At 46.0% G+C, this 18,446-nt stretch overlaps 1 long non-coding RNA gene across 1 annotated transcript in view; it reads left to right on the top strand.

The window, feature by feature from the left end:
• LOC149453569 (uncharacterized) overlaps positions 1-18,446 on the top strand; it is a 198,814-nt gene that overhangs the window by 50,743 nt on the left and 129,625 nt on the right. Inside the window, exon 2 of the long non-coding RNA XR_016314670.1 lies at positions 9,251-9,357. This is a non-coding gene — a long non-coding RNA (uncharacterized LOC149453569). The remainder of the gene's footprint in view (positions 1-9,250; positions 9,358-18,446) is intronic.

Below are 18,446 nucleotides of genomic sequence, written 5' to 3'. Positions count from 1 at the left end.
GTTAATTTACAGCAGTTTGTCTTGGGGTAGGGCTGGTGGGGGGGGGGGGGGGGGTTGTTAGGCGGTTTCCATCCCCCACCTTTAGCTGTGGAACTGTAATTTTCAAATCTCAGTGGATTCAACTGAAAATAACAGTCATTTTTTTTTCAAATTTAGAGACTTCAACCTGCTGCTGAGGCATGGTATGGGGGATGGGCAACACACCTTTATAAACAGTGCTACCCGTACTAATGTAAGTCCAGAGCCATGTTTAGATAGCTTGTTGGGTGATGATGTTGTCTGCCTTTCAGAGGGGACACTGGAGGTTTAATTCACAGAATTAATACACCAGGATAGTATGCTTATATTCTATACACACATCAATCTACAGTATATTTAATGTAAACAGGAAGCTCTCCAGCAGATTGTTGCAGTGTACATGGATGAGGCAAACCATTTAAAGTATAACTGGAGGCAAACCTTTTTTTCTAGTTATGGATAGAGTGGAGAGGGATTAAAACCCCTGTCAGATTTTATTGCTGTCTGTGTCTCCGTTAGGGAGATTTGCCCTCTCTATTTGTCCTGATTACCATTATCACTGAAAGTAAAAGAAAATCCTACATTTTGGGTTGTACCCAGAAAAGTAATAGGGGGGAAATCTTCCAATGGGGACACTAGAGTCTCCAAGGAATTCTGTTAATTTGCTGGGATTTCTTCTCGCTTCCTCTTTGGCTATGGGACAAGAAGTGAAGGGAAAGGCACAGATGGCGAAAAAAAAATTCTGACAGGTTATAACCCCTCCCTTACTCTATCCAAAATTAAAAAAAGGGATGTCTGTAGTTCTACTGACGGGTGATTAAAATAATCAGCTTTTATTTATTCATGTTGCTTGAGGTGATTGTAGCCCTGTTAGTGCATTTGCGACAGAAACAATTGAGTACTGTCCGTGATACTTTTTGTATTTGCACTAACATACAATTTTGAAGACAAGCTTTCAGGGAGTGTCCCCTTCTTCAAGGTCCAAGCAGTACTATACAAATCACAAAGTTTCATCAGAATGTTAGAAGAGATGGGAAAAAATAACGCTAGAGGTAAGGCACAGCAAAAGCAAAGAAGGGGGGAGGGGGGTAAGACAACACTCACATCACAGAGGGAGTGATGCTTGAGAAGCTTGGGTTTCCCAAAATTAAAAAAAACTGCTGTAAATGATTATAAAGTGTGAGCTGGAGTTTGGATTCAATTTGTTAATGTATCTAAATCTGCTAATACATGTAACACTCCCCTACCTCCAACAAACTGGTGCTGTCTTCTGTGCCTCCTATCTCATTCCTTTCAGAAAAGAAAACTATCATCTAAGTATTGGTAATCTGCAATATATTACATTTTTGGTTTTGGGCTTAATACCGCTTTAATATGCAATACAATGGGAACAACTGGGCCATGGTTACAATACACGGAGAACACCTAGGCAAGGAAAACACTGGCTGTGGGGGCCCGATGGCCTCACAATAAGTATCCATAGACAGCAGGTTGAACACTATGTACATAGACAGTCAGCTCCTGAGCCTAAACTGCAACAACGCTTTTCATAAAAAGGTCTGTCTTTTATTAAACAGCGTTAACTCCACTGACTGTGACAATAGATAGTAAGCTTCTGGGGCTAAAATGACAATTCCACTTCTCAAATCAGGCCTTAGGGGTCTTTAGCATGCTTAGTGTTGGTATAGAGAGTCAGTTCTTGGGCCTCGCAGACCAACCCTGGGCTTCAGGGTCTCCCTCAGTGACCCCTCTGTAGATGCCCCTGTGTGTATTTTAAGCTTTTTATTTAGCATACATTTTCTAGATGTTTTCTAGCCTGGTATGGGTTGTGCAGGGTCCTCACGTATAGTGGGTATTCCTCTATCATGCAGAGCTTAGAGGACCATATTACCACAAATGTATCCCTATCAGGCTCTTCACTATCAAATCAAGCCCCTTAGAACTGCAGTAATTTGGCACTGGCTATCCGGGGCTCCATACAGATGTCCTTCCTTTCTTGCTGACATGGGTTTCATCAGATAGGAAATGAGGTAAAATCTGGAACAGCTACAGTGAATAAAAGAGCTTTTTTTTTTTTTTTAAAGAAGTTAGTAAAGGCTAGAACAGTGGTTGTTGCACTTCTTGTCTGGTAAAACCCTTGTCACCAAGACTAAAAGGGAAGATATATCTGTTCTGTTTTCTATATCATTTATCTTTATTGCCATAGGAACATAGAAGGCAAGAATGTTAGTATACAAGTCATGGTTGGCACATACGTTGCATGTCCCTTAAACCAATAAATGTGATTAAAAAAATCCAAGCGTTCCTTCTTCCTTGTCTGACCCCCCAAACAAAGCATAAGCCTTTTTTTGTATCACATAATGTTGTCAATTTGTATGGCATACCATGAAGATCTAATGATTTTGAGGGGAGAAAAAGGGAAGAGGTCGGGCAGAGTACGGAAAAGGAATGTTGTTGGGAGTGATTATGAAAGGAGGGAATAGAGAGTGGAGGGGGAAGGGAAACAGGTGTAGGGGGTCTAGGGCAATTGTGGGGGGCATAGGTATGTGAAGGAATAGTATAGACCAGTCTTTCTGAGCTAGGGTTCTATAAAACCCTAGGGGTCCTCCAGAGGTTGCTAGATATTCCTTGAGAAAAGAGTAACCGCTGACACCAATGATCTTTTTAGCTATCTTTAAGGGGGCATTCTTCCTATTGAGGACCAATGTAAGGTACATTCTTTCCACTAATCACAGGTAAGGTGGACCTTCTCCCACTGACCACCTGTTTAAAGAGTCCCTTTTCTGCTTACCGCCAGATTAAGTGAGCTTTTCAGTAACCATCAACGTAAGGAAACTCTTCACTGATCATTAATGTAAGCTAGAGAATAGCAAAAAAAATGAATAACTCAGCAATGAAGTAAAAAAAAAGAAGTCAAATTTACTAAAAAAGATTTGTTGGGATTAAAACTGGAAGATAAAATTTTGCAATGCTGCCCTTTGGTAATTCCCAGTAGAGAGATCATTCAAATGGGTTTGAATAATGTCAATGCATTTCAGTCACATAACACCCTGCCAAAGACTTGTCTAGAGGGATCATGAATGGGTGCAAACACAGTGCCTCTTTAACTCCTTCATGGTCCCTTTTTTTGGTAGCTGATTTTTTTTATGTTTAATTTTTTGTATTCAATAAATGTTAATAAAAGCACAATTTCCATAAAATTGCTTGCAACAAATACATTTCATTACATGGGTTATATATATTCTGTATATATACTGTACCTCTGTAAGTCAAAGCTCCTTATCATATTACAATTACAATTCCTGTTACCATATATATTTACATAGATAAGATAGCATCTGGCCTATTAGTCCTTTTACATAACTCAGCTCAAAGATAGCAACTGCTGCATCAACCTTCTTCAATGGGCAGGAAGGGAGTGTTGTAATTCCATGTGTTTTGTTATCAGCTTCATCAGGTAGGCAGAGGTAAGCTGTGATATCAAATCATTGATCATTAATATTCAATAGTCAGTGTAAACATACAATATTACATACAAATCGCTATTTCAATCAATAGGAAAACTAAACAAAGGAAAAATTAATACAACTTATACTTTGTATATTAAAGGATAAGTTCACTTTTCACACCATGTTACATGTTACACTCATGTTGAGGATGTAACATGTTATGAATGAAAGGACCAGCCCTCAAACCCCTGCTTTGACAGCTAGCGCTCGCCCGACCGCGTCACTCATTCGCAGAGGGATGTGATATGCATGACACATGGCAACCAATCGAGGCGTGTTACCTAGATAAGGTGAGGTGTTCTACAGTAGTAAGTGGGTTGCTGCTGTGGGTCCCTCCCTAGCGGTCCCCCTCCCATAGCAAGTGGGCCAGACCAGCATTATGGAGACCTTCAACCTAGCCATATGGTATGAGAGTGAAGGAGTTACAACAGGATACACATGAGATCTGCGCTCTGTGTCTGGTGGGATCTCATTCTGTTACTGGCAGTGAGGTAACAGAGGTACGCTGGCTGGTGAAGTCATGGTGTATAGCGATGGGAAACCACCTAACACACATATCCAATTTATTACTATACACCATGGGAGCTCAACTGAGATGGAAGAATGCCTTGATGTTAGACTGTTCACATGATTGCAGTTCCTGCCTAGTCCCAGGCATTGGTAAGTGTGCCCTCGGGCAAAGGTACCCCTAGTGCATGGGCACATTAGGCCCCTCCCACATGCAGGTCCACCAACTGATCCCCCAGTTGCTCTCCAGTGACTTTGCAAGGGTGATGTTGAGGATCTGAGCAGCATGGAAGTGGAAATAAATATAGAAATCGGAGGGTACCTAAGACAAAGTGGGTATTCTGCTGGTTCTGGTAATCAGTTCAGATATTCCTACTGCATATCTTACTAGAGCTGACCATCTAATATATGGTGTGTTAGCCAATGTCGATTGTCATTGCAGGTACATCAGCTGATTCAGAATAATGTCCACTTTTCAATGAATGTGTTAATGAATTAATTTATCATTACAGATATTTATATAGTGCTGACAGTTTACATATTGCTTTACATTGTACATTTACATCACTCCCTGCCCTCATGGAGCTTCCAATCTAAGGACTCGAACTCTCATATATAAACACATGCTAGGGCAGGGAGTGATTTAGACAGCAGCCAAATAACCTACCAGCGTGTCTTTTGAGTGTGGGCAGAAATCAGAGAACCTGGAAGAAACTCACGTTAGGGCAGACACAACATGCAAACTCCATGCAGGTATATTCAAGGTTGGTATTCTGGCAGAGCATCCTATTATGGCAGGAGTAGATCACATCAGGAAATCCCGATGTTACAGATCATGTCAGGCCCCCTTCATCAGGCTAATGTAACAAATTGCAGATGGTTCTTTTTATCATCTGATGAAGAGGTCCTGTCAGGCTAGGTGTCAAAGAGACAATCTTTTACTCGCCTAGAGTGTGCCAACCTACAGAGCATGCAGCTACTGTACAGCCAGACATGTGCAGTACTTTAAAGTGTGCTCAATGCCTCTGACTCTTTATGCATCAGTACATATGCAACAGTAGGTTGCATTTGGGGAAGGAGAACAGACCAGGACCTTACATGAAGCTGGCAAGTGAAGGTGGATGAAAGATAAGTGCAGTCTAAGGTTGCAGTTAGGGGAAAAAAACAGACCAAGAGCTTAACCACTTGCCTACCAGGCACTTATACCCCCTTATTTACCAGGCCAATTTTCAGCTTTCAGCGCTGCCGCACTTTGATTGACAATTGCGCGGTCATGCAACATTGTACCCATATGAAATTTTGATCATTTTTTTCTCACAAATAGAGCTTTCTTTTGGTGGTATTTAATCGCCACTGGGCGCTTTACTTTTTGCGCTATAAATAAAAAAGTTTCTTTGTTTCTATGATAAAATTTTTCAAACAGGCATTTTTTCTCCTTCACTGATGTGCGTTGATGAGGCGGCACTGATGGGCACTGATAGGCGGCACTGATGGGCACTGATAGGCAGCACTAAAGGGCACTGATAGGCAGTACTAATGAAGTGGCACGGATAGGCGGCACTGATAGACAGCACTAATGAGGTGTCACGGATAGGCGGCACTAATATGCAGCACTGATAGGCGGCACTGATAGGTGACACTGATGATGGGTACTGATAGACGACACTGACTGGCATCACTGCTGGGCACTGACTGGCACAACCCCTGGGCACTGACCGGTGGCACTGACTGGCAGCACTGCTGGGCTGCACTGGTGGGTGGCAGTGGTGGGTGGGCACAGGTGGGTGGCACTGGTGGGCACAGGTGGGTGGGCACAGGTGGGTGGCACTGCTGGGCACATGTAGGTGGCACTTCTGGGCACAGGTAGGTGGCACTGCAGAGTGGCACAGGTGGGTGCACTGCTGGGCACAGGTGGGTGATCTGCTGGGCACAGGTGGGCGGAGCTAGTGGGTGCACTGCTGGGCACAGGTAGGCGGAACTTGCGGGTGGCACTGCTGGGCACCGATCATCAGGGCACTGATCATCAGTGCCCTGATGATCGGTGCCGATCCCCGCTCTGACAACTGCCGGTTCTCGGCAGTACTTTCCTCACGATCTGACAGCGTGAGGAAAGTGCAGTCGAGAACCGGCACTTGCATTTCCCTCTGATCAGCGTGTCATTGGACACCGCTGATCAGGTGGTAAAAGGCCGCTGTGATTGGCCTTTTACCACATCACGTGATCAGCTGTGTCCGTAGGACACAGCGATCACGGAGATCGCCGGGTGCGTGCCCCCTGGGGCGCGCAGGAGAGCGCGTTCTGGGGGGACGTCATATGGCGTCCACTCAGAACTGGCCGGCCGCAGTGCAGCCGTCATTCGGCTATCTGCGGTCGGCAGGTAGTTAATGAAGTCTGAAAGATAGGTCATGTCTGAGGTTGAAGCTGGGGGAGGAGAACAGACTAGGATCTTGAGTTAAGTTGGCAGTAACGTGAAGTTTGGTATTGAACAAATATGGAGAAGGGTCTGCTCTAAGTCTTATGATTGGAACTAGATGGAAAAGGATTTCTTAATTCTCCTTATCAGGAAGAAGAGACCTGTTATGGCCTCTTGGATCTAAAGAATTTGAAGGACCTTCCTTGGCTGAAGTCTGACATAGCAAGATAATGAATTAGGAGTCTGATTTTGGGTCTTTTACTGGAAAAGGATTGAATAAAGGAGGGTCTGATCTGAGGTCTGTAATTGGATGAAGAAGGGTATGATCTGAGGTTTGTAATTGGGTGAAGGAGGGTCTGATCTGAGGTCTGTAATTGGATGAAGAAGGGTATGATCTGAGGTATGTAATTGGATGAAGGATGGTCTAATCTGAGGTATGTAATTGGATGAATGAGGGTCTGATCTGAGGTTTGTAATGGGATGAATGAGGGTCTGTTCTGAAGTATGTAATTGGATGAAGAAGAGTCTGACCTAAGGTCAGGGAATGAGGTGTGAGGTATTATGTGAGGTATAATGAGGTGTGAGGTATAATGAGGTGTGAGGTATTATGTGAGGTATAATGAGGTGTGAGGTATTATGTGAGATATAACGAGATGTGAGGTATTATATGAGGTTATAATGAAGTGTGAGGTATTATATGAGGTATAATTAGGTACAGTGAGGTGTGAGGTATTGTGTGTGAGGTATTATATGAGGTACAAGGTATTATATGTGAGGTATAATGAGGTGGAAGGTATTATATGTGGTACAGTGAGGTGTGAGGTATTATTTGTGGCACAATGAGGTGTGAGGTATAATGAGGTGGAAGGTATTATATGAGGTACAATGAGGTGTGAGGTATTATATGTGAGGTATAATGAGGTGGAAGGTATTATATGTGGTACAATGAGGTGTGAGGTATAATGAGATGTTCTCATGGGGCTATAATATGATATAGTGAGGTATGAGGTGTGAGGTATAATGAGGTGGAAGGTATTATATGTGGTACAATGAGGTGTGAGGTATTATATGTGGTACAATGAGGTGTGAGGTATAATGAGGTGGAAGGTATTATATGAGGTACAATGAGGTGTGAGGTATTATATGTGAGGTATAATGAGGTGGAAGGTATATGTGGTACAATGAGGTGTGAGGTATAATGAGATGTTCTCACTGGGCTATAATCTGATATAGTGAGGTATGAGGTGTGAGGCATGATGACATATATGGTGCAGTCAGTACTGAGGTACATCCCCTCTCCTGGTGACGCCCCAATATTTAGTAGTCCGGCCCATACATACAGGCCCAGTGGGAACCCTCTTGTGTAACTATGACAATAGGAGGTTGGCAGCCATTTTGTTGTAGTACAGAGAGTCTGTTGCTGGAGACAGGTTGTCCCCTGGGACGGGCACTTGGTGTGGGTTTCTCATTGTTGTATGGCATTATATGATGATTATTCATTGGTAAGCAGTGAGAAGGAGCGATGTCAGCGCTGTGTGTGGCCTGTATATCTTTGGGAGGTATTATACGGTATAGTGAGGTGTGAGGTATCATGGCGTGTGCTGTGCAGTCAGTACTGTGGTATATCCTGTCTCCTATCAATAACAATGGAGACATCTTCATGTTTAGCGGTCAGGCCAGTAACATACAGGCCCAGTGTGAGCCCTCTTTGTAACCATGGCAACAAAAGTGTGACAGCCATTTTGTTGTAGTACAGAGGAGCAGTTACTGTTTGTTCCTTGGAATGGGACTGGACAGGGTATGGGATTATTATTATTTTATGGCCTTCTATAATCATCATTCAGAAGAGGTGTGAGCGCTCCACATGGACTGTATATCTCCTATGGCTCTGCACCGCAATGATGCGACTCCAGTTCATGTACACAAAGCCTCCAAGGTGAAAAGCAGTCTCTTGTCACAGTTCTGAAGTCTCCAATAGCAACCCCAAGATACTCAAGTGCTCCACGGGTCACCATCTACACCTGGGGTAGGCAACCTGCGGCTCTCTAGCTGTTGTACTACATTTCCCATAAGACATTGCAAAATTGACAGTTACAGCTATGACTTGTAGAGGCATGATGGAACTTGTTGGAGGATGCCTGCTCCGGATGTTTGAGAGCTCCTGTGATGGTGGGTGTGAGCAGTAACGGCTGGAAGTGTCTTAGCAACATCCTAGCAACAGGAAAGGATGGGATGATGCCATCTCTGGGAGTTTTTCAACCAGGCTTCAGTAGTGGCCTACACCTGTAGCAAGGCTGAAGCATAGCATATTGCATGGCTGTCCCATTCGCCTACGTAGCAACAGTACATGGTACACGTGAGCTGCATTCCAAGCAGCAGAGCCACTACCACAGATATTCCAGTTGTACTTGGTGTACCGGATGTGCTTCAGCAAGAGTTCCATGTGTTCGTATGTTTCCTTCATGTGTGCAGCATAGCCAACAGGGTATGCAAATGACAAAAACAGAAGATTTGTATAAAGCTGTATGTGATAGGTTTACCATTTGCGGACCAGCAATGTACCTGTATGTCGCTGTCCGCGCTGCCAATCTCTACTTGCGATCCGGAGCTTTCTGATCATGTGACCGCTGTGACAGCCAATCATCGTGGTCACATGATTAGAAGCCTCTTAAAGAGCCAGGAGGCGCCTGCGTTAAGGGGTTAAAGCTGAGGAGCGCTGGGCTTCCCAGGAACTTTTTCCATAAGCAGTATACAGTATTTGCCCACTATGGCATGCTTACCTTGTGCATTTTTTTTCTTCCAGCAGAGAAGAGGCCGTGGTTCCCCACTGACGCTCAGATTCATAAAGTGCAAGTCACCGTATAGAGCACAAGTCTTGAAGCTGGCGGAGTGCTGAGCACATCAGTTATGGTGAGTTTCTAGATTTATCATTGGACTTGATGATACTTGATGATACTGTGGCTTGATGAAACTGGCATCCCATAATATGTGACATCTGTGTAGTGATTGCATGGGGCTTCTGTGTGCCATCTCTAATGTTTTAGTCCACATTCTATAAAGTGAAGAGAAATGTAATATATTGCAGCTTGCCAGTCCATAGATGTGGTGGCTCCACTAGTTTTCTTTATGTAGCCGGACATCACAAATGGGGTTGTGATAGAAATTTATATTTCTAATTATTTTATCCAGTTGACACCAATGATGGGGTTTGTTTTATCCTTCTGGCACCAGCAATCTGAGACGTATTTTGAACCTTTGACACTGATATAGGCCCTATTTTACTCCAGTGACACCAGTGATGGAGCTTTTTTTTCCTAATGACACCAATAATATAGTTATTTTAGTGCTGGTTCACACTGATGTGGTGCGGGATTTGCAGGGAATTATTTTAATTTCCCGCACCACATCAGAGTCACACTCCGTTTATGCGAACCACTGCAGGTGTCTGTGTTAAAGTGTTACTAAACCCACAACAGTAAAATCAGTCTGTATATGCAGTAAAGTATGCTGGTTATACTCACTGTGGAACTTAAGGGGTTAATCCTCCACATTGTTTAAAAAGTCTCTTTGATCCTGTCTTCTCTCATCCTCCCCTTCTCCCACTACCCCCAAAACATCTTCTGATAGTACAAAGCCCTAGGAGACGCTCTGCACATGCTCCACAGAGCATTGCTAGAGAGTTTTTGTTTTTGGGAGGGTGCATGTGATCGGCACAAGGCCAATCAGCACTGTGCAGACAGAGGGTCAAAGGTCATTGTTGTAGCCCCTGGCTATCAGTCATGTAGCCTCATAAGACAGTGAGAGGAGAATGTAAACTCCTACTACAAGATTACCAGTGCTCAGCTGGATGCTGATAGAAGTCACAAGACCGCTCTAAATGCTGTTGAGTAAACGTATTTAGCAGTTTATTTTTACTAAAATTATTGCATTTCCATGTTCAGTGTACTGTGGGAGACCAGGTATAGTGAATGCAGGGTCCGGGGTTTAGCAACATATTAAGTGAACGACACCCCAAAAAGGTTTGCAGGTTCGGGTGAGTCAGATCACATAGTTGTGAACACCCATGAGTCCTGATTTCAGTGCAAAAAAAAAAGGTATGCACCTTTCCTGCGGGAAAGACTGCAAAGAATGGCATGTGATTTGAACAGGAATACAGTGCGATTCCTGTCCGAATCACATGCGGTTTCCCACACTGCAATAGTGTGAACCGGTCCTTAAACTATGGAGCAGATTGAGGAGTATCAGAGAGAAGAGGTACATCCTCTGCACTTGTTTGTGGGTCAAATTGGCATCTATATCCCTTTCCCTGTTCCCTTTTAGATATTAAATGGAGATGTAAATATTTTAGGGTTTATCATAATAGGGATCCTACATCTTTAAAATCCTGTGGGATAGATAGGATGGATGCCCCATGGAGAGGGGGTGATATGGTTAAAAGTATTTCTCAAAATTAAACAAAATGGATCTACCAGATGGGGACTTTGATCCCTAAAGGGTTAAACGCAGAGATTGACATTAATTGTTATTTATCTAACTGGTAGCTTTATCTGAGTGAAATTTAATTGTTTTGGGTGGGTATATATATAGAGGGAACAATATTTATTTATACTGATTTTGATTTAATTTTACATTTTTATTTTTTTATTTTATTTTTAATTTTATTTTCTTATTTTATTTTATTTTTTCTTTATTTTAGTTTTATGTTTAATTTTATTTTTATATTCTCTTAAATTTTTTTTTTTTTTTTTATGTTTTTATCTTTTGTGGTATTTGTTTCCTCAATATGTATATTTACACATCCATACTATAATGTATATTATATATTTACATTTTATTTCTTTTTTAATTTTGATTTTCCTCTTTACATATGTAATCATTTTTTGTGATATGTTTTTAAGTTCATTTGCATGTCTCGGGTCTCCTTATGAGTTTGGGCATGGTTAGTTCAAGTTTATAATAAAGTTTTGTGGGGTTGAACTAACGAGTAGATAGAGATCTGAGCTATTCAATTTGATATCTCTTTGAAGCAGTGTTTCTCAACTCCAGTCCTCATGGACTCCCAACAGGTCATGTTTTCAGGATTTCCCTCAGATGAAACAGCTGTGGTAATTACTAAGGCAGTGAAACTGATCAAATCACCTGTGCAAAATAATGGAAATCCTGAAAACATGACCTGTTGGGGGTCCATGAGAACTGGAGTTGAGAAACACTGCTTTGAAGGAATCTCACAGGGTATGAGCAAGGGATGACAGCTAGTAGTTTACATATTTGTCTTTATTGACCTGTGGAAGAGAAGGGGAGGGACCTTTTATTGCTATTTAAGCGGCCTGAGACTGGAGGTGTGTGTCTTGAGAACGCCCTGTGGGTGGGGCAAAACGTGTCGACGCACTTCCGGTCTGCTGCCCTGACGTCCTGCGTCACTTCCGGTGAGTGGAACGCACGCCAAGCGGTGTGTTCCAAGCGACCATCTTTGGAGCTGTATCCTGTCATCCCTTGCTACAAGCAGGCTGTGAGGTCTCTGGTATGAGATGTGGAAGTAGTGGAACTCATTTGGGGCAATGGAGGCAATAAAATAGATGTTTTTATTCATCTTCACAAATGTGAGTGGTCTGGCAATTTTTACCAATATTGCATTTTTTACTAGCAGTATTACACTTTTATATATTTTTTCCCTTGCACTGCTGTGGAGTTTGGTGAGAGGAGAAGGTAGGAGCGAGTGGGAGAAAATACCTTATATCCTATATGGTGGGAAGGAGCCCTGAAAGCTTATAAAGGGGGTCTAGGAGTCCATAACATCATAATAGGCGCAATACTCACCATCATCTGGTGAGTGCGGTTGATGTTGGTTTTTCACTGGTGATTGGTGGAAGCATCATTTTGCTTGGATATTTGTTTTTTCACAATTGATTGGGGAGAAAGGACTTTTTCTTTTATTTGGACACTGTAATATGAATGATATTTTTTTAAAAAGGAATTTTTTTTTGAAAGGTCACTTTTAGAGATGAGCGAATTATTCAAAAATTCGATTTGGCTGATTCGCCAAATTCGCGGAATAAATTTGATTCGAGTCGAATATATTCGCTGCGAATTTAACTTATAAAAAGGGTGTTTCTAGGCTTCAGAGAGCCTTTATATTAGTGCAGAACACTGTACCTTTAATTTAAATGCCCTTGGAGTCTGCTGGGGAAGAGAAATAATACTGTCAGTCAGTATGACATGCAGATGAGTGCCGTCGATCTTAGAATCACCGCACACTTCACTCATTTGGGCAGTCACGGGGCCAAAACCAGAGTGTGGAGCCACAGTGTGGCGGTGGAGGTAGCAGCAATGGGAGGCCATACAGCACCCTATGACAAAATGGAACCCACCAGCAGTGTGAGGAGACCTGAAAGTGGCACATGGCAGAGTGTGGCGATGGAGACAGCAGCAATGGGAGGCCGTACAGGGACCCATGACACACTCTGGACCTGGCAGCAGCATGAGGAGGCGGTACAGGGGCCCATGACAGATTACGGGCCTGGCAGCAGCATGAGGAGTCGGTACTGGGGCCCATGGCAGATTACGGGCCTGGCAGCAGCATGAGGAGGCGGTACAGGGGCCCATGGCAGAGTGGCGGAGCGTAAGCAGCTAAAATTGAAGGCCATACAGAGGCCTATGTTAAAAAGTCCCCCCAGCAGCAGCGTGGGGAGACGACTATCAAGAGTCCAATGGCAGAGTGGCGGAGCAGAAGCAGCTTCAATTGAAGGCCATACACAGGCCTAGGTTTAAAAGTCCCTCACAGTTAATTCCAATAACGAACTCTACTCCTCCGTGCAATCTACTTACGAGACCCTGGGCAGGTCTGGGTCCAATTTGTGGTAGAGACTGGTTTTGTTCAGCCATGCTTGAGCGAGTAATAACAGGTCTGTGCTGCCCTTTGGTGTCTGGCTTAATGCGCACAACACTGAACGTCCCAGCGTTTGTCAACGATTTGACGTTAAGTGATGCAAACCCGCTGAACCACGTTCATGAGGAGCCGGTACAGGGGGCCATGAATCAGTATGGACCTGGCAGCAGCGTGAGCAGACGACAGAGGCACATGGCGCAGGGTGGCGGTGGAGGCAGCAGTATTCGGAAGCCATACACAGGCCTAGGTTAAAAAGCGGAAGCCGTCAGCAGCGTGAGCAGACGACAGAGACACATGGCGCAGGGTGGCGGTGGATGCAGCAGTATTCGGAAGCCAAACACAGGCCTCGGTTAAAAAGCGGAAGCCGTCAGCAGCGTGAGCAGACGACAGAGGCACATGGCGCAGGGTGGCGGTGGAGGCAGCAGCAATGGAAGGCCATACAGCACCCTATCACAAAATGGAACCCACCAACAGTGTAAGGAGACCTGAAAGTGGCACATGGCAGAGTCTGGCGATGAAGTCAGCAGCAATGGGAGGCCGTACAGGGACCCATGACACACTCTGGACCTGGCAGCAGCAAGAGGAGGCGGTACAGGGGCCCATGGCAGAGTGGCGAAGCGTAAGCAGCTTAAATTGAAGGCCATACAGAGGCCTATGTTAAAAATAACATGTTTGGGGCATGATTCATGGCGGATTTAGTCAGTTGTGTCAGGAACTGGTGGTTTGAAATCCAGACTAATCCACGCCTGATTCATTTTCACAAACGTGAGTCTCTCAACACTTTGGGTGGACAGTCGTGTCCTCCGCGGAGTTACAATACCTCCTGCCGCACTAAACACGCGCTCCGATGCCACGCTACTGGCCGGGCATGACAGCCTTTCAAGGGCAAATTCAGCTAGTTGGGGCCAAAGGTCAAGTTTCGTTGCCCAGTAGTCAAGGGGATTGTCTACCTCGGTTGGCAGGGTGCTGTCCAAGTAGGCCCAAGCCTGTTGTTTGAGGTCCTGCTCCAGGTCCACCTGATGCTGCTGCTGCTGCGGCTGGTTAGTAGTTTCCTCACTGCGCTGGTGAAGAAAGCTACTCATCATCGACTGCAGACTGAGGCAGCCGCTGCTGGTGGAGCTGCCACTGCTCCTACCACCCCACCCCTCCCCTGCTGCCATGGCAGCGGAACGCGAGCGCACAGGGCCCACAGTGTCTGAGGATGGACGTTGGCGCAGAAAGGCAGAGACCAACTGACTACATAGGTGGTTTTTATAGTACTTTATTTTGGCCTCCCTCTCAGCAGGTGTGAAAAAGGCCACCATTTTTGTACGGTAGCGAGGGTGCAACAAGGTGGACAGCCAAAAGTAATCCCTCTGTCTGATGGTTATTATTCGGCTGTCGCTACGCAAGCAACCGAGCATGCTATGGGCCATTTGTGCTAAGGAATGCGAGGGACTCCCTGCCTCCATCTCCACAGCATACTGCCACGGTGCGTCTGGGTCCTCTGTCTCCTCCTCCTCCTCTACCAGATGCTCCTGCTCCTCCACTCCTGTCCGCTGAGTGGAAAAACCACCCATTTCACTCAATAATTCCTGAGCACCAATGTCCTCCTCTACCTCCTCCTCTTCTTCCTGTCCTGCCCCCACAGGGGTCATGTGGCGTTGAGATCTGTGCGCCACGTCTACCGCACCCTGACCAGCCATTGTTAACAGCATTTGTTCCAGGACGTGCAACAGAGGAATGACGTCGTTCATCCCATAGTCCTGCCGACTCACGAATAGCGTGGCCTCCTCAAAGGGCCTGAGCAAGCGGCAGGTGTCACGCATGAGCTGCCAATGGCTGACATCTAAGTTACACAGGGGAGTACCTTTATCCGCTTGTAACATCAGGAAATCGGTGATGGCCTTTCGCTGTTCGTAAAGGAGGTTTAACATATGTAGGGTTGAATTCCACCTTGTTGCAACGTCGCAGATCAGGCGATGCTGTGCAATTCCGTTCTGCCGCTGCAGTTCAAGGAGGGTGTGCTTTGCGGTGTAGGAATGGCTGAAATGCATGCAAAGTTTACGTGACATTTTAAGGATGTCTTGCAGTGGGATGGTGGATTTTAGGAACCGCTTGACAACCAGATTGAACACGTGAGCCATGCATGGCGCATGGCACAACCTTCCTTGACGCAGAGCAGACACCATGTTCTTTCCGTTGTCGGTCAACATGGTTCCGATTTTCAGTTTGCGCGGAGACAGCCATCTGTCGATTTCTCTGTTCATTACACTCAGAAGTTCCTCCCCTGTGTGACTACGTTCGCCAAGGCATACCAGGTGCAGCACAGCGTGACACCGTTGCGCCCTGCACATGTGATATGCCGGTCGGGTAATGGGACTTGGCACGGGGGTGGCGGCTGAGCACACGGCGGAAGAAGAGGTGGTAGAGGCGGACATCTTTGCTGGACCAAGGACGTGCAAACGTGGAGGCAAAAGCGGCGTGACCCTTCCAAGTTGCTGGTGCGGCTGTGACGGCACCACGTTCACCCAGTGGGCCGTAAATGACATGTACTGTCCCTGACCGTAGTTACAGCTCCACACGTCGGCGCTGCCGTGCACTTTGGCAGAGACCGACATGCTCAAAGACTGGCCCACCATCTCTTCTACATGTGAATGCAGTGCTGGCACTGCCTTTTTGGCGAAGAAATGCCGGCTTGGCACTCTCCACCGCGGCTCGGCACAAGCCATCATTTCTCGGAAAGGTGCTGAGTCCACCACTTGGAAAGGGAGGGACTGCAGCACCAGCGACTTGGACAGGAGGACGTTCAGCTTCTGCACCGTCGGGTGCGTGCTCGCAAACTGTTGTCTCTTGAAAACGGATTCCAAGAAAGACTGCTGACGGAATCCGTGAAGAGGAGTAGCAGGAGAAGGAGCATTTGAACGAGCGGAAGATGCCAACGAGCGACAACTCCCCTCAGCAGAGGTGTTGGAGCCTTGACTGGCTGATAGAGGGCGATTGACGTCGGGTGACGGAGCAAGTAACGGAGCGGGTGATGGAGCGGGGGCTGGGGCAGGCAGAACCGCCGTATCTTTATCACGGTTTTCCCAGGCCACCGAATGGCGACGCTGCATATGCTGATGCAACGCTGTAGTCCCAACATGGGCCCCCTGGCCACGCTTGACTTTCTGGCCACATAGTCGACATACGGCTACGTTTACTTCCTCGGGCGGCTTGACGAAAAATTGCCACACCGCCGAGTAGGAAACTTTGCCCCCGCTACTCCTCACTGGCTGACTGCTACTTCCTCCGTGCACACCGGCACCACTACTGGCCGTGGTGGTAGGCTGCAGTGGAGCTGGTGCTCTACTCCGTGGCCGTTTGCCTCCACTGACACTGCTGCGTCCCTGCTGCCTCCTGGGCAACCCACCGACTGTTTTGCTCGCTGGCAAGCTGGCACCCTCTTCTCCTGATGATGCGGAAGCAATAGCCTGATGACGACGAGGCTGCCAAGTGCGATCAGCCTCATCATCATCAATTAGGGTCTCCGCGTCACTACTAGCCCCCTCGGCTGCGTGTGGGTCAGGAGACAGACCTGTCTCTAGACCGGCTACCGAGCCACTCTCCTCGCCAGTACTTCTTCGCCTGGCTGCTGAAGAGGCGGATGTCTCCCCCCGTTCCTGATCGCCCTCTGTTAGCTCTTCCTCACTGTACAGTGGGGCTGAGCCCACAGCATGCGATACTTCGCTTGGTGAGGGAACACCAAAGGACAGGGGCAGGTAGAGGACACGTGATTTCAGTGGGCTTGCTCCCGGGCCATGCCAACTAACGGTTGTGTCTGACGTACCCACCGACCGTTGGCTGTAGGTGTCAGAGGTGACCTGGGAAGAGGAAGACGACCGAGTCAACCAATCGATGACGGCAGGGTTGTCGGTGGAGACACGACCGCTGGATGACACCGGGAGCACTGGCCTCTGGCTGCGACTAGTGCTGCCTCGACCCCTTCCTCTGCTGCCACGTCTGCTCGCTCCTGAAACATTGCCTCCTCTGCCACTCCTCTGCGTGTTGTCTAACATACTCTTTAATTCAATAAGCACCCCAAAAATAAAACCGGATTTAACTCTTTGAACGTACAATAGTGGTTGTGAAGCAGAAAGTCAGTTTATTTTGCACAATCGGTCAATTGCAGTTTGCCGTTGGCTGGAAACTGTACGTTTATGTCACTGGAATGCACTAATCACCCAAAAAATATTACCGCCACCCGGCGTGTAAATGGATCTAACTCTTTGAACGTACAATAGTGGTTGTGAAGCAGAAAGTCAGTTTATTGTACACAATCGGTCAATTGCAGCTTGCCGTTGGCTGGAAACTGTACGTTTGTGTCACTGGAATGCACTAATCACCGAAAAAATATTACCGCCAGCCGGCGTGTAAATGGATTTAACTCTTTGAACGTACAATAGTGGTTGTGAAGCAGAAAGTCAGTTTATTTTGCACAATCGGCAAACTGCAGCACCAACTGTGCACGACAGCCACCAAAACAAAAAAGGGTGTATGTCACTTTAAATTTTCGATTCTTTGATAGCTGTGGCCCTGAGTAACGATTCTGTGTCCCTGAGTAACGATTCTGTGTCCCTGAGTAACGATTCTGTCTCCCCGAGTAACGATTCTGTGGCCCTAAAGTCTCTGTGGCCCTAACTCTGTCCCTTAATACAGACAGGTCTGTCTCTCTTGAATGACCGGAGGCTAATGGAGAATTCTAAGATGGCCGCGATTTATAGCTCCACCATTACACAGTGCTGGCTGGCTGGCTGCTGATTGGCTAATGCGATCACATGTCATGAATGAATGCATTATGGGTCAGCGCGCCTTGTCTGCGCGCCTTCCCAGAGATCCCCGCTCCGTCGCCACACATGTCGCCGCCATTTTTGGGAAAATTCGATTCGTGCATCCGAAGTTAGCTAATTTTCGGATTCGTCGCGAATCGAATTTTTCCCAATCTTCGAAACGAATTCCACTTCGTCATGTTCGATTCGCTCATCTCTAGTCACTTTAATTAATTTGAAAATCTCATATGTTTATTGATTTTTACTCTATATTTAAGGCATTGTTTGAGGTGTTGATTTGCGCTTGATTTTGTTTGTTTTTTTTT

This window comes from Staurois parvus, unplaced genomic scaffold (genome assembly GCF_062004578.1).
Source record: "Staurois parvus isolate SC_StPar_1 unplaced genomic scaffold, SC_StPar_1.0 ptg000448l, whole genome shotgun sequence".
NCBI lineage: Eukaryota > Metazoa > Chordata > Amphibia > Anura > Ranidae > Staurois > Staurois parvus.
The sequence above is the reverse complement of the archived record's forward strand: the minus strand, read 5'-3'. Positions and strand labels throughout refer to the sequence as shown.